Source organism: Gadus chalcogrammus, chromosome 16, assembly GCF_026213295.1.
Source record: "Gadus chalcogrammus isolate NIFS_2021 chromosome 16, NIFS_Gcha_1.0, whole genome shotgun sequence".
Classification (NCBI taxonomy): domain Eukaryota; kingdom Metazoa; phylum Chordata; class Actinopteri; order Gadiformes; family Gadidae; genus Gadus; species Gadus chalcogrammus.
Window position 1 is genome coordinate 2704697 of NC_079427.1, and position 13897 is coordinate 2718593.

At 43.2% G+C, this 13897-nt stretch overlaps 1 protein-coding gene across 4 annotated transcripts in view; it reads right to left on the reverse strand.

Moving 5' to 3' along the window:
• The window catches only part of LOC130405765 (NACHT, LRR and PYD domains-containing protein 1 homolog), a 53483-nt gene that overhangs the window by 12419 nt on the left and 27167 nt on the right, over positions 1-13897 (reverse strand). The window lies entirely within an intron of this gene.

The following is a 13897-nucleotide window of genomic DNA, read 5'->3' on the forward strand; positions in this document are numbered from 1 at the left end:
CTAAGCGCTGCCCGGAAACGATCCCTTTCTCCTCCTTGTCGCGGTTCAGTCTACTTCACATTGATGTGGACGTTGAAGAACCAGGAACGTCGGAGAACCCAACGCGGTCGTTTGAGATTCATAATATCGCCTCACACAGCTTTTGGCCGTGATAATATATATTATATGATATAGATATCTATGTAGGCTATATGATAATATTTAGATATAGAGCTCCACTGTAAACAGAGCGCATGGTACCGTGGCTGCAAGCTGCTCAGGGCCACACCCCCACCCTCCTCCTTGACCCGCCTCGCTCCTCCTCCTTTGCAATATAGCTACAGACACCAAAACAGCGCATTTGGGGGAAGCTCAATGTGCGACTGGCTCGGAGTAGCTGTAACTCTGCACCACGGCTGAATTTCGGGAACGTCTTTGAATACTGTGTTAGTTGCCCACTAATACCTATATTAAAGAATACATAAAATAGCATGTCATGGGACCTTTAAAGTTATTGACGGTGGGGGGAGACCGTACCGGCCTTGCGCTGAATTTTGACGGGGGGGGGGGGGGGAATATTGGCTATTATGACACGGCTCTTCTCAAGAGAAGGGTCCAGCTGCAGGCTTGGGCGTTTCCGTCATGACACAAAAACGCCCATCAGGCGTTCCCGTCATGACACAAAAACGCCCATCAGGCGTTCCTGTAGCGTTTCATCGACCAATCACGAAGAGGTGAGTTTCGCAAGGCATACTGGGTATGCTACCCAGTGTTTCCCCTACCATTGTTCAGGCCTGGCGGGTCGCCAGGCCAACGAGCGCCCCCGCCAGGCCAACAACCGGCCAAAAGAAAAAAAAAAAATTGTATTTTTTTTTTTTTTTTTTTTAAACTGCGGTGTCGCGCATCATAACGGACAATCTGACAGCATTAAGTTACATCATTAGCATGGCAGAGCAATTCTTCCAAAAGCCTAGAAAGATTAAGTGTAGCAACCAGCCATGCTCACTGTGTTCATAATAAAATAAGTGTATTGTAAATAAAATGAGTGTATTGTAAATAAAATTAGTGTATTGTAAATAAAATTAGTTTATTGTTAATAACGTGTTTATTGAATCATTATCAACTTGTGATGGCTAAGCAAGTGTTTTATATGGAAATAACCAACAAATACTCTAGCATCCCGTGAAAAATGTATAACAAATCACACTATCAGCTCTTGCCACCGGGCCTAAAAAAAATTCTAGGGGAAACGCGGTTTTACCTCGTAGTAGGTTTCCATAAAAACGAAAGGGTTATGATAAGAGATTATGTCAGTAAGTATGATATTGTTTATTTGACAACATTGGCTGTGAAGTATTCTCATTTAAATCACGGATTTAGCTGTAGTATCGTTGTATCCGAATCCGATATAAATACTCGTGACAAGCATGGTTCGGTAGAAGCAAATGCTATGCTATCTCGTCCATAAATGTAGCATATACTAGCCACAAATCAGCAACGTTTGTAGATAGAGGGTCAAGTTTGCAGCGAAGGCTTTGCCGATTATTTTACTGTGAGGTTAACATTACCATAGTCAATTGTTAAGTTTGATGTTAATGTGTCAGCTGGCATGGTAAGAGGCATGAAATCGCGGCCACGCTGCTTCGTTGTGGTGACACACGCATCGGATTAAACTGTGCATGTAAACGTACTAGTACCAGGGGCGGACTGGCCATTGGGAGGTTCGGGAGATTTCCCGAACGGCCAGGTGATTTCAGGCCGAGGCCAGCCGGTCGTAATTCTTTTCGATTTTTTTTATTATATATATATATATATTTTTTTGTCATACATTTATTTATTTATTTTTGTTGTAAAAGATGTAAAAAAAAATTAAAAAGTTAAGTAAGCCGTGATTTGGGGTGGCCTGCTGCAGGATATTTGCTTACAGCACTAAACGGAGCTCTTGCCTGACGGTGAAACGGGGCCGATGTATTACTGTCAATTTAGAGGGGGGAGCACCCCCACAGTGTATGGGGGCAAAGCGAGCCGCCAAAGCGAGCCGCTGAACGGCCCCTCCCAAATTTGACTGCTCCGCGGTCTGTCACTTCTGATTGGCTCAGCCTGACACACGGCCGGGTCACTTACTTCTCGTTGATCTCACTGAATTTACACTGAAATACGAAAATGTCAAAAAGGAAAAAAGGTTGTGGAGAGGAAAAATAATTGGGTGGCGCTCAGAAGTTGAGGTTGAAAAAGAAAACAATTTTGAGCAAGACATAGCCAAATGTGCTAAATTAACCAACCTTTTCCGTGGAAAAGCCAAGGTTGACGAGACGCCCCTGTCAGCGAGACCAATGGTGAGGCGCATTGGCGTCAGTTTGGTTTGAAATGTGGTGGGGACAGAGACGCAATCTGGAATGCATTTTTAGAAGTGCTGGGGATGCACCTTATTTTTCTTTAGCGCAGGTCATGAAAGGTTCTGAAGACGGGATACCTGTGTAGCTTACTAATTAATAAGATTTTTACAAAAAAATTATGTCTGACACGTTTTATGAAGAAAGCGTTTTCAAAAAGCATTGGACATGATGACCCACAATGTTCTGCTCCATGATGCACTCAATGTTGACGTGACATGACATGAGCTATACCAAAATAAACAAAGAGGGGCTTATTACCTACGTGTTTAAGTTCAGAAGGGGCAAACGTATACACACAGCACTACAAATGTCAAGATCGAAAAAGCTAAAAATAATTATATCTGAACGCTTTATATCACATCATGAGCTGGCTGTTCTCAATTAACAACACACATCCATCCAATCTACATGGCATCCTGACCAAAACCCATGCACTCCCCCCCCCCCCCCACACACACACAATCATTCCATAATTCAAGCAAAGCGAATGACCAAAAGTCACTTTGAGTCAACAAGAGACTGACTCCACCGACACCGAATCGTAATCTCCACTAGTCTATACCCAACACCGTAAGAACGCTAACACTGGATAATTTAAGTTAGGCTACTTGGAGGCTATGGCTAGTAGTACTATTTCAAGTTAAAACAGCTGACCACATGAGGGCAAAAAACACAAAAGATCTCGCCAAAGTACCAGCAAATCTTAAGCAATAAATATCGCATCTTACCTTTATTAACGTGCCAGTGGTCTGCAGATGTATCCCGCGGTGTAGCCTGCGTGCCTGCTGCCTAACCACATCCATTTAGTTCAACAGGTTTTCGCTCTGACACTGTCCATCCATGGTACTAGCGGTCTGGTGCTTTTTACCTATGTATTCAGGCTAAAATTAATTGACTGTCTGATGCCTCATCATTGCATACCAGCCATAGAGTATTGGTATTAATATCTCATTCATTGTCCAAGTCAGGCTGGCACCTCATACGAAAATAATCCACAACTACGGTGCCGCAGAGGGGACATCTAGTCACAACTGAAAAAAGACGAGATAGCGATACAACCAGAGCCCGACATTCTCTGATCCTACCTAGTTAATTATACAGCAAAATGTCAAAAAGGAGTGGACAGGAAATCAGAGCTTTTTTTAAAGCCAAGCAATTTAAGCTGACATGCACAGTAAGTGTGCTAGTGTCTTATGAGCTCAGCTAAATTAATATTTATTCTAGAAATATATTGTAATTCTTGAGTTTTTTTTAGCTAGCTAGCCTCTACCAGCGCGACACACTGTTGGCTAGCATGCCTAGTGCTACTGGAGTGTTTTGCCCTATGTGCTTCAACGTTTAGCTTTCATATTTAAATTCATTTTGAATTTACAACAGTACGAATGATTTATTTTATTTTCACTTCAATGACGTTTCGTTAGCAGTTTTCAGACTCCCCACTAGATGGTCGTAAATCATCCATATTATTTGTACCAAGTAACAACCATGGTACCAGGCAACCGCACACTCCAAACCAATATTTTGTCAAAAACCAATTACAATATTGATAACATATACCAAAACCAACATACCGTCATAGTGGTCAAATCATTACAATAAAGGTTACAAGACTTTTGTTTGCACACCACATAAATCTCATAAAATAGAGGGCATAATCAATTGAGTTAACACATTTTTATTTATTTATAAGGAACATCAGAGCTTAATGAAAGGCAGGAACTGGTAGATGGCAATGAAGAGGTGAGTTGGCAGAAACAAGTTCCTAAAAGGAGAAAACACTGCATTTTAAAATAAATAAATAAATAAGACAGAGCTAAATCAATTAAGTTATCAATCTTCTGTCTTTGTTTACATTTGATCAGGGAGAGGAACTAAGTCAATCAGAACTTAGTGAAGTTAATGTTGGCTATAGCTTCAATGATAGAAACTATCAAGATAAATCGTTCGCTGCACTCGGTCAAACTACGACAAAGGAGTTTGTACAGATTGTCATCATCATGAATAAATATAGATACGTTACGTTACCTCCTCCGGACCTCCTTTCCTCAAATGCATGAGGCTGCAACCGCAGCAGATTGTCCATGGAAGTGCGCAGCAAGCAGTCAGGTTCAGATTACACAGAGAAGGAGCCGCCCACCGTACCACCCACCCCTCCCCCATTCTAGAACTACTCATCCAAATGTTATAATTGTTGCAAATTGTTGACGGCTGGCTTGTGTGCCGTATGCAGATCGTTTTTTTGTGGATTGGTTCGCATCTGTCTCGTGCTATAAACATTCATTTTTAAAAAACTATATATATTTTTTTTTTCATTTTTTTTTTCTGGTGGGGTCAAAATTAGTCTTTACGAAAACTGGTGGGGACGCGTCCCCGGCGTCCCCGGCGTAATCAACGCCTATGGTGAGGCGGGAACAGGACACAGCAGCATAGATAAATGACAGGTGCACTAGCGAGCATGTTTGGCAATATAATAATGACTTAAACTAATTATGGAAGTACCAGAGATGTCGGAGAACTATTCATAATATTGTAATGACCACGGAAGAGGCAGTGAATGAAGTATTGATTAGGGAGCGACTTATTAGATAACACCGCTAATAAACCATTGGAACACTTCAACACCGGTAACCACAGCAACGCACAACAAACCCCGGCCCCCATCTCCCAAACCCTGTGACGCTACAATATCATCCGGAGGCGCACACAGCTTTTGGCCATGATATTATGTTATATATATATTATATTTTATACTATTATATATATAGATATAAAAGTAAGTTTAAGAATTATAGTCTCTTAACTTTTATTATTATTATTGTTATAAGTCCAGTGACAGTCGAGGTGATGCTGAGACACAGGGTGACTCCAGGCATGGTGGTGATGAGGAGGTGGAGAAGGAGGAGTATGGAGCAGAAACCAGCAAAGAAACAGTGAAAGGTACAAGGGCAATTGTTTTATGAATATAAATAAAAAAAAGATTATGTTTGAAATTATAGAAAACATAAATTAAAGAATATCCACTATTGCAGATGTAGCTCTACAGTCAAACCAGGCAGAGTCAGGGTCCAGCAAAGGGGAAGTTGAGCTAGCTATTCACCGAGATGATGAGGGATTTAATTTTTTTGAACGCCCAGCCTCAAAAGATTTTCCACATTTTTTAACTTCCACCCTCAACAACCCCCCAGAAAAGGTGTGAGCATCTATGAGACGAAAGATGGCATTAACAGAAAGTGGTTCACATACTGTCAAAGAGACAACTCTCTGTACTGTTCAGTATGTTTGGCCTATGCAAAGCCATCTGCAAGTGACAGCACATGTATTAAGGGGGGGATGACAGCCTGGAAGCATGTTCATCAAAGAATAGAAGAGCATGAAAGAAACCAAGTCGATAGAGATAGTGCAGAGGCATATTTTATGAAAGCCAGCCAAGCAGACATAGCAAGCCTACTTTGTGGGAAACAAATCTCTCTGCACCGTGATCAGGTCAGGTAGAAACGCCAAGTCATGGATCGTGTGATAGAAGTGATCAAAGTTTTAGGGAAGTGTGGTCTAAGCTATAGAGGCACTGAATTTGAAGCAGCATACACCTGGGAGAAGTTCGCTGTTGACCATGGAAACTTCTTGGAAATGATCATTCTATTAAGCAAATTTGAGGTCTCGCTCCAAGAACATGTGAAGGAATGTGTTCAAAAAAGCAAAAGCCTACATGACAGTGGTGCAAAAGGCAGAGGATCCCTGGTAACACTGCTCTCTAAAACCTCTGTCAACAAAGTCATTGACGTCATCAGTCACTTAATTAAGGAGAGCATATCTAGGGAGGTAAGAGCGGCAGGGATGCTTTCTGTGCAGATTGACACCACACAGGATGTTACTTCCACAGACCAGTGTGCTGTAATCCTCAGATATGTCAATGATGAAGTTCAGGAGAAGCTCATAGGTGTGGTTCAATGTGAGTCATCAACTGGAGAATATTTTGTGGAGCTACTTAAAGAAACTCTGTCAAAGGTGGATATTGATCTTCAGAACTGTGTAGGCAACTCAACTGATGGTGCAGCAAACATGCAAGGCCAATACAAGGGGTTCTCTACCTTACTCTCAACAGAGTCTCCTAATCAGGTGCACATCTGATGCTATGCACATGTGCTTAATCTGGTTTTGGGAGACACCACAGGCATTGTTATCGAAAGTGCATCTCTTTTTTCTATTATAAATGATGTAGCTGTATTTATTAAAGATTCATGCAAGCGTATGAATGTCTGGGAGAAGGTGAGTGATGACAAGCGACACAGAAGGCTGTCTCCAATTGGAGAAACTAGGTGGTGGGCAAAGGACCAGGCTCTCAGCAAAATATTTGGCTATTTTGGTAACCCCGACAATGCCTTGTTCGTGGACTTAATCCTAACACTGAAGAGGATAGTGGAGGATAAATCAATGAAACCACCTGTCAGAGCAAAAGCAGAGGGTTACTTATAGTCCTTTTTGAAGCATGAGACAATCCTGACTGCACAAATATTTCTTAGGATATTTGAGATCACCTCCCCACTCTCCAACTACCTGCAGACCAGTGGCATGGACCTAATCACTGCGCATTAGGGGTGTAAATCTCTGGTTTCATCACGATACGATATTATATCGATTCATTGGATACGATATTTGCCGATATCAAAAGTCTGCCGCGATACGATTTCGATTCAGGGGCATGCGATCGATATGAGACGATATCATATGCCCATTTAACACAACCTCTTACAATCACATCAACTCACATCAACTTAATTATAATTTCATCATTTTATTTCTTTGCTCTTCCGGATATTTAAAACAAATAATAAAGTGCCACATAATTGCATTTAAGCGCCAAAGGTTTTTTATGGCTTAAATTAAAGAGCCTGCAATGATCTTTCATTTTGAACGTAGACCATTCCCAACCTATCTGTGTGGATAGTTTTCTTCTAAAAACAAAACATCCCTCGGAATCATCTTGGCTGTTAAGATAAGCCGTCCGTGTTGCCAGATTGGGCAAAATTTTCAGCCTGATTTGGCTACTTTTAATCACGTTAGGCTGGAAAAACGGGACATATGCCCAATCTGGCAACACAAACCGAAACTAGACATCCTCGCGCTCACACATGTGCTTGCTGTTGCCTCGTTTAACCGGTGAATGGATACGAGCGGCTTGGCGCTTTGCGCAGAAATAGCTTCACAAACACCCGCGAAAGGAGATATATAATAATAAAAGGGTGTAATACTGCGATATGCATCGATGTTTGGCCGTTGCATCGATGCAGTTGGATCGTTCGCCAATCAATCAATGTATCGATCTACATCGATGTATCGTTACACCCCTACTGCGAATCGCCTAGTAATGGAGGCCCAAGACAGCCTAAAAAAATGCACAAGGGACATGGATGCCATGACAAAAGCCGCTAATGTCTTTGTTGAGTGGGCTAACGATAAGCTGGAGGAAAACTAATCCGAAGAGGTGGTACAGGCAGCTCTCCCTCAAAGAAAAATCAGAAAGAAAAAGACCATGCCAGGTGAAGAAGCAGAGGAAGAACACATATTGAGTGCAGAGGATCAGTACAGGATCAAGGTACACAACACCATTTTGGATACAGTGACAGAGCATCCAAACACGCTACTCTGCAAATGGAGCCCTTTTTGATGATTTTGCCTGCTTCGACCCAAGGAACTTTGACACATTGAGAGTTAAAAACCTCCCATCTGAATCCCTGGAACAACTCAGTCGATGTCTCTTGAGATTTGACGACAGAGCCACACCTGGAAGGCTCAAGGCCGAGCTCTATAATTTGGCCAACCAATGGGAGAGAATAAAATTGCCCCATTTGGAGTCCTACACTGTCAGGAGGACTGCAGCAGAGCATACCAAAGATGGAGATGGCCAGGAGCTCACAGTCACCAGCTGCACCTCCTGTAAAGACTGTGCAATTTGTGTGTATCGGGTCCTTTCCAAATACAACCTTCTGACTGGTTCCTATCATGTCTTTGGATTGTCCTACAAGTTCCTGCTGACACCCTCCTTCAGCCAAGTGGCCTGTGAGAGGACCTTCTCAACATTAAAGTTTGTGAAGAACAGACTGAGAACCACCTTGACACAGGATCGTCTTGAGGCCTTCATTATAATGTGCACCGAAAAAGAGATCCTGAAGTCTCTAGACAACGATGAAGTCATTGACTAAGTTGCAGAGACCAGTGAAGTGCTCTAGCGCTTGCTGATGATGTGAGGTAGGACAGTCTGTTTTTTTTTGTTTTATGAATAGAAATTAAAGCATAAGATTGTTTGAAATGATAAAAAAAAACATAAATTAAGAGAATTTCCACTATTGCCTTTAATGTATTGGCCTACTAAATTTGAATTATTTGTTACTTGTCATTTTCATGCAGATGTTGCTCTACACCGGCAGATTCAGGGTCCAGCAGAGAGGAAGCAGAGCGAGCTCTACATCCAGATTATTTTGATGACAAGCTGTTTGTTTTCGCTAACTATATAAATCCAACTATATCAATTAAGGAAAGTCTGTCTGTCTGTGTGTGTCCTAATTTTTCTCCTAAACGGCTTGACCTATCACTCTGAAATGTCGTATAGCCCCTCAATATATACCTGGCCAGAGACTGACAGAGCCATTTTTCTAATTTGTCAATGCAAACGTTGGTTAAAAAAAATCTTGATTAGTGATTTATGTGAAGCAGTAACCAGCAGACAATGTGTATGTGTATGAAAAAAAAAATCCACTAAAATAATTGTATCTTGCTCTTTACATCATTTTCAGCCTTGATTTACCTTTCTAGGCACATGCAATTTCTAATATTATGTACATGGACAAGATTGCTTATAAAATATTTCCCAGTGATCTTCACAATATTCTAAACACATGCACATCCCAACAATGACATGCAGTTGCAATGCACATATCCACGGATAAGGACTAGTTTTGATTATTTTACACCGTGGCAAAATTCTATGCACGCTATTCCCGCGGTCTCATAAAAGGCCTCTCCATCCCAAAGTCCCGGGCCCAATTTTTGTCCCAGTCCATCCCTGACTAGTACGTTTACATGCATGGCATATCAGAGAATATCCCCGTCAGTTCGGTCGTGGCACAATGAATGAATAAAGATCGGTAACACTCTGAAAAACAGATGACAGATGTGCCCGAAGTTACTACTATATTACCTCGTTGATGACCAACGTTTAGGAAAACATGTACTTTTAATTCACCCTTGGGTGAAATCGAAGCGTAGTGTGTACTGAATGCGTGTTGATGATGATGCACTTCTTATAGGGGGTAACTACATTGGCACGACACCAGCTTCCTCCATCTTCTGCGCCACCTTTTTAAATAAATCGCCATTTCTCGTTTTCCGACGGCGTCAACCATAAAACATATAAAGAAATTATAAATATTAATATTTATGAATAAATAAGAATTATTTACAGTCTATGGCGACAACAACACGACTACAGTCTCCTTCTACTTCCGGCTCATGTGTGTAGGCTACTCCAATATGCGATATGATGCTGGTCTATGCAGGTAGAAAGCCGACTATGAACAAGTTATCTAGGTGTTGTTATCCGATTTCGCTTGTCTGTTTATGTGCCGGTTTTTATGCGAAGTAGATCGGTATAAGGTGTTTACATGCATTTTTCCAGTCCTGTTGGGGTCTTATTATTTACCCGAGTATGACTCTGCATGTATACGCACTGCATGTAAGAGACCTGACATAGGAGCCACGCTGCTTCATTATGGTGACGCAGTAGGTAGGAGCTAGGGCTAGGAGGGTGAGGAAAATTGAGCTTGGTTAATGTTGGTGAATATTCTCCATATGTCTCTCTATAGCTACGCAACACTGCCCCTTCTGCCCGCTTTATAAGGGTGATTACTCCACACTCCCAGCCAGCAGAAGGCCAACCTCACTCCCAGCCAGCAGAAGGCCAACCACACTCCCAGCCAGCAGAAGGCCAACCACACTCCCAGCCAGCAGAAGGCCAACCACACTCCCAGCCAGCAGAAGGCCAACCTCACTCCCAGCCAGCAGAAGGCCAACCACACTCCCAACCAGCAGAAGGCCAACCACACTCCCAGCCAGCAGAAGGCCAACCACACTCCCAGCCAGCAGAAGGCCAACCACACTCCCAGCCAGCAGAAGGCCAACCTCACTCCCAGCCAGCAGAAGGCCAACCTCACTCCCAGCCAGCAGAAGGCCAACCTCACTCCCAGCCAGCAGAAGGCCCACCACACTCCCAGCCAGCAGAAGGCCCACCACACTCCCAGCCAGCAGAAGGCCAACCACACTCCCAGCCAGCAGAAGGCCAACCACACTCCCAGCCAGCAGAAGGCCAACCACACTCCCAGCCAGCAGAAGGCCAACCACACTCCCAGCCAGCAGAAGGCCAACCTCACTCCCAGCCAGCAGAAGGCCAACCTCACTCCCAGCCAGCAGAAGGCCAACCACACTCCCAGCCAGCAGAAGGCCAACCACACTCCCAGCCAGCAGAAGGCCAACCACACTCCCAGCCAGCAGAAGGCCAACCACACTCCCAGCCAGCAGAAGGCCAACCACACTCCCAGCCAGCAGAAGGCCAACCACACTCCCAGCCAGCAGAAGGCCCACTGCACTCTTTTTCACCTCAACCCTTAGATGGCCCACTGAACCCTGTGGAGGCCACGGTGAGACTGGACATGGCGATGCTTGGCGTGTTCTACAGGGTTTCAAACACATTCCGAGAACTAGTCAAGTCTTTCCACCCTTCCATATATATAAATGACAGTTTGGCAGGAGACCTTAAGCTTAATAAAGACAATTTCATATACATAACAGTTAGAAAGATTTACAACAATGCAGGCTGTGGCAGTGGCCTTGCGCTACGCCTCTAAGGCTTCTCAAAAAAGAGGAATTGGCCAAGCGCACGCCTGGTACTGAGGCACGTTGCATATGGCAAGTATGTCATAAAAGATGTCTGCCTAGCATAATGTTCTTTTATTACTTATTTTTAGTTTTATTTGGGACGTCTTGTTTTGCAATCCCTTTCATTTGTAAATGTACATACTACTATAGCAAATGTATCTGCCCAGAAATGCTGGTATTTTATTACTCCTTTCTTTTTTGTTTTTGTGACAAATGCTATACGATGTATAACATACATTTTTGCCTACGATGTATGTTGTAAGGTTAATTGTTACAGAGCAATTACTGTATTTTGTAAACATTCAGTGAGAAAAGTAAGTGAACACTTGGAGTCAAATGGCCTACTGTTTGAGCCTTCTTAGTGTCTGGTAACTGGATTTGAAATGCATAATGTCCCGAGTGTTATTTTAAACTATTCATTATTTAATTTGGGCATATTCTTAAACTGTATATCAAACATCTCACTTATACCTAATACCCTACCTATACTAAGTAACCCAGAAGATAATGAACATGTAGGCATACTGCACTGCACAACCCAAACATTCTCATTAGATTTAGCAATCATGGAGCCTCCCTGAAATGATCGTGTTGTAATATCAAGTTTGATGCAAAGTTTGGGCCGAGATCCGACACATAAATGTAAGCTAACATTATGTAGGCTTAGCTGGCTAATGTACGCGTACTACGAGATCGAAGAAGGGGGCGCTAACGTCAGTTCTATGCTGCCCCTACTACTAGATCGACGAAGAAGAAGAAGGGGGCGTTCCAGCCTGCGTAAATGAGAACGCCCACCACACGGGAACGCCCATTTGTGTCTGCAGTCGGATGATATTGCCTCTCAATGCCGTGGAACGCTCCGTTCACTTGCATGGGCCCTTCACAACAACGCCAGCTTCTTCGGTTGCTAAGCGACGTCAACGTCTTTGGCTAACTATTTCTCTGCTGATCACCACTACATATGGTAAGCTGGTAACAAATAAATTGTAAAAAAACCACGTTATTTTTTCGTTTGGCAAGTAGCCGCTAATTATCGAAAATAAGCCCCTTCAGGTCGAAGCACCTCCGTTTCGCTTCGGTGCCGGTTCGCCCTGTCTGGGCTTATTTTCCCGATAATGACCGGTGTTCTATTATCCCACTTAACGTCAATATAACTCGGCATGTGGAAGGGAAAATAGCTTTATTTGTAATTACAATATTATGCTGCTGTATTTTCAGAGACCCCCACAGATATCTGAGTTTGCTGCTTTCATGGTAGCCAGACCTCTCTCTATGGGAGCTCAGCTCCCATTGGCTCCCACCTAACTCGAAGCCTGGCTATAGATCTTTCTACACTGCCGAGCCGGTTCTGTCGCAGCTTGTCACGGCGCAGGGTTTCTTGGTTCACTGGGGAAGGCGGGGCTGTGCACGAGTCTCTGCCCTCTTTAGAATAATTTGTATTATTGCATACTCCCGAATGTTTTCATTTTTTATGAATGAAAACACTCGCATGCAATAATGAGTTCACTCTATGGTAAGCTAGCGATGCTCTTAGCGTCCTACGAGTACCCTGGAGCACTCGTTAGCTACGAGCGTTTTCACGACGTTCGTTACCAACGATGCTTTCGGGAAACGGTGTGAAAACTGTACGATGCTCGTACGACGCACTGCACGATCCACTTAGGCTAACGATGCTTTCGGGAAACTGGGCCCTAGCCTATCTTCGCATCATAATTTCTAAGTCATTAATGCCCGGGTTATTTTTTTCTTTGGAATACACCAACAAAAATATCCTGGCGCCTCCACTGCCTGGGAGAGTTTGTCGACGGCGACGCCGTTAAAACAGATGGAAGGTGGGAGGCGGGATATCAATATCGCAAGACATTGCGGGATGCGGGATTGATCTTGCAACACGCACGTTTCTGCATGTGTGAGTGTGTATGCAGGGTCCAGCGTTGCTTTTGTCTTGAAACGTCAGCGTGCGTGTGTGTGTTTGTGCGCGTGTATGTGTGTGCACAGAGCACGCTGTTCTCAGTCATTGATGTCAGAAGAGTTTTGAGAAGTCAATAAGGATTGTTGTTGTCATTACTCGCTGAACGGGTAAATCAAACTAATACGATGGCTAGTAATAAGAAGATATTTGCGTTGTCAGAAAGATGTCGCGGGCGAAAAATAAGGAGAAATCGCACTTAGTGGGTGAAGTCATGGATAGATCAGCGACAGGATCAGGGAGTTTTCCCGAATTTAACTTGTCCATCAATTGTGATTCAGAAGGATCAATAAAAATCATTCAAATCATGAGTAGCGATGTCCCGCCCCTTCCGGTAGAGCCCATGGGACCTATGAGATCGTAAAATATGAATGGGTTTCAATGCAGAGAAAGTAATTATTTTCTGGTCCCAGTCTTTATATGCCCTGGATTACACACGTATATGTTGTTTTTGGATTTAAATGATATTTTTTCATGCAAAGAACGCTACAATTCATAGAGACGAGGTTTGATAATGTTAGGTTTTGTGTGAGGCCGCTTTGTGAACTACAACTCTACGCTGCTCTCGACGCATATGATGTAGCCTACGTCGACACCAGCACTTGGAACTCCGGTACAGACATTG